Raw genomic sequence first — 3988 nt, 5'->3', positions numbered from 1 at the left:
ATATATATATATATATATATATATATATATATATATATATATATATGACAGATAGGAGAAAAATTGCTATTAATTCTACACCTAGATGTAACAAAATACTCAGGGAATTTTACATTTTGTTCAGAGATAAAAGATGTTCAAGAAGAATCATGAGAGGAGTTTCAAAATTTACATAAAGGCTACTACTATAGTCATACCTAACACAAAAACCACTACTACTGTAGGCTCAAAAAAACTGGCCACATAACAAAATTTATTTACATGGAACAAACATAGCTTACAAGAGAGGATCAATGGACATCTTGTCCAAAGGGCCACCAAGGGCACTGTTGTCCATGCTTCAAATTTCATATGGATTTTTTTGGTCCCACGGGCCAACAAGTTGGCAGAAAATCCAATCCATCTCATCTTCTAGTTGATTATTCCTGGCTTGATGTCTTTGGATTTCCTCCATTAAGAGGAGAATACTAGCTGACTATTGACAAAACTATTGGTGAAGGTCACTAATCTCATCATGCCTATCAATTGGGAGGTGCAAGTAGAGGTTACAGGGTCTGGCGCCGTAAAAAGAATAGGAGGGAGCATCCTTGATAGCCATTATGTGCCTACATCCAAGGCTGCAAAGAGAACCAATCACGCTAGTGGAGGAGAAGAAGAAGCTCCTCGAACAAAAAAGGCCAGGGAGACACAACACCAAAAGAGAAAACCACATGCAGGGTGAAGATACTTCTGAAGGAAGAGATCAATTGGACATGTTGGGTATAAATAAAAAGAACCATGTAAATGACGCCTTCTGTCCAATGGAGCTACTTCATTCAACATGCAGGGTGACAAAGTACACATTTGAGTGGAATTAGAAACCTCTGCTAATGTCATCAAAACTTCCAAATTAAATTTATGGAGAAAACTTGAATCCTATACTTAATTCCATAGAAACTTATACTATCATTTTGCAAAAATGGAGAAAATCCCAGAGTTGACAAAGAGAAAGGGGATCCCCAACCTGTTCCTATGAGGAGAACAAGTTCGGGTGAACTTCCAACAGACTGGCATGAGAATATCGACATATGAATTGAAACAATGAAAACCCCACCAGACAAAGTGTTGGCCGCAGAGACTCCAATACATATCAATTCAAACCAAATCCTACAACCTAAGTGTGAGATCATCCACCATGAATGAAACTCAAATTTTAGGGAGATTCCATGCTTAAATGAATGACACCATCACTAAATTCATAAATTTAATCGATTTGATAGTCATTAAGCCTAGTACGAAGATGGATGCAGAGAAGCAAAGGATTTTAGATTCTATAAGCTTAGCATGCCTTAAGTAAATACGTTTTTGGCCTTCATTCATATAGGCTACCACCTCATAGGATATGACATGCACACTACATCACTTGTTGAACATAGAATTACTCTCCAAGCCGGCAAGCATTGAGGGCATAAGAGGGAGGCCTTTACCATTATCCATGACATAAAGTTTATTCTGATTTAAGCCATCAATTCTAATAAAATGAATTAAACTAGGAACATCCTTTGAAAATGTCATGAGATAACCTTCCAACACAGGAAACCATTAACAACACATTGACCTTCTTGTAATCGACAAGCAATATTTTCACAAATATCTGCTTCTTTGTTTTGGCTACAAAGGATGTGAAAGTATGGCTTAGGCGAGAATGACTCTAAGATGCAATTTATTCGTCAAAGGAGAAGAGATAGGAGGTTATTCTTTGGAAGATAGCTCAATTGGAGGTGTTGGATTGTGATGAGGGAATCCCCCAAGATGACTATGGAAGAGATGTCAGAATCTTTAGCCATCTGGAGGCAAAAAAAAATCACCCATACATTTCGGTAAGATTATTCGTTTTTTGACCCAACCCCAAGAAAACTTTACTTCTTGATCTCTATCAGGATTTAAAAGAATTCCTCCCCTTCTTTCTGCCACCCCTTTAGAGATAAGAGATATTAATAATAACATATTAGGATAATTTTAGAAGTGCATCGTAATATTGAGTTTTAAGATAACACTATAAAAATGAGATAAGAGATATTTTTTAATATTTCTTTTAATAAATGTGTATAAATGTCATGATAAGAATCATTATCATGTTAATATAATCAAGGAAAAAAAGTAATGAAGGGTACCAAGTTTCATTAAAAAATATTGTCTTAAATTATTTGGTGACGCTGAAACTTGCATTTGATTAGTTTTTATTTATTTAAATATAATATTGATAGAAAAATGTAATAGACAATGGTTACCATTTAGTAAATATATGTGATAATTATTTTTCCATTTATTTGTAAAATGGTATAGTTGGTCCATCTAGTGGAAGTTATTTTCACACAAAACCAAGGGGGCATGTTCGCTAGGGTGTAGGGCATGCTTGCCACGTTTCGCATGCTTTGTTGATGGGGGAAGCTTAGGGAAAAGCTACCCCATATCTTTCTTTGGGGTAAATTCGAGGAAATGTTTGGAGACTTGTCTATAGTATGTAGAAGCGTGTTTAACCATTTGAAAGATCATGTTATTACATTATCCATGGACCTATTCGATAGATAATCTATTACTTATTCACAAATCAATTAAAAAACTTCTCTTATCTTTAAACAACATATCATTATCATTCACTTCGACATTTCCTTTCACCCAATTCTAGAATATGTTAGTTATTAAAAAGGGGAAAGTTTGGATATTACATGAATGATGAAAATAATAGCATTAAGAACATTTAGTGAAATTAAACCTTTTTAGATATAAATAATAAAATTATATATTAATAGTAGACAAATTAGACAACATATTGTTTTACACAACATATTCAAAAATTTAAGGATATAAAATTATCTTTAATATCATATATAAAATTTAAATGAATTTGACACAACATTGTTATATATTGTGTGGTTTGACAACTGAGCTATGATAGATTTTACCACTCTTAGAAAAATATTATATATTGAGTGTTTATTTAAATGGAAATACTTATCATTATTGATGATTGTTTTTAATTATTTTATTAATATAAATAAATAAGTTCATCTATATAAATGGAACAGCTCATAAATGTAGATATTCATCAAAAGATTTATTTGTCATTTTATGTCAGGACTGGAGTGGAGGTAGGAAACATAAATATGGTTTGGAAACCCTTGAACCATACATTAGATCATGTATACGATGAAGATATTTCTTGCATAATTAAATCTAAACCATTTGCAATTTTTTATATTTTAAAGAATGGAAATTTTGGAAGCACTATTCTGAAATAGAACCATGCCTAATGACATTATTATCTAAAATAATTGAGTTTATTCTCTCTCTCTCATGTTGGTTTGGCCCAAGAGGATTTTAACTTTGAATCACATGGTTTATAGAATACTTCATGACATGGTGATCGCCAATTGAGCTAGCCCCCGTGGGAAATTAAGTTTTTTTTTTTGACTTGGAAGAAGTGTTTTAAAGATTAATAAGGTAAAATTATATATTTTGATAATGATGTTTAATATTCATTAAGATTGAATTTGGTTTAGCCAACATGAAAAAGGTAAGGAAATATTTGTTTTTCTTTAAAAAATAATCCTATACTTATTTTTTTTAAGAGAAACATATTTTTTTTTTGGTCAATTAAGAGTGGTGCCTTCAATTAACCTCAAAAATAAGATTACATATGGTACAACGTCTTTACAAGTGTAAAAAACAACAAAAGACAGACCCATTGATGAAAACACGCAACAGGGTCAACAATACCCCAAACATCACACATAAAACAAAAAAAAGAATACGCTTCCTTCTAATCCCGACTTATCGCACCTCGCATTGACTGTAAGCTGCCAACACCTGAAACTGCGAAATGTGAGAGTCCATCGCAACCTCACAAACCTTGGCACATCTTGGCTTATCGCACATGTCAGCTTATCGCACATTTCAACTTATCGTACATCGCAGTTACTGCACGTCGCCAACCTTTGAAACTGCG

Source organism: Pinus tabuliformis, chromosome 3_2 (genome assembly GCF_031772625.1).
Source record: "Pinus tabuliformis cultivar Carrire ecotype Pingquan chromosome 3_2, CPIR1, whole genome shotgun sequence".
Lineage (NCBI taxonomy): Eukaryota > Viridiplantae > Streptophyta > Pinopsida > Pinales > Pinaceae > Pinus > Pinus tabuliformis.
Note: the sequence above shows the minus strand (reverse complement) of the source record.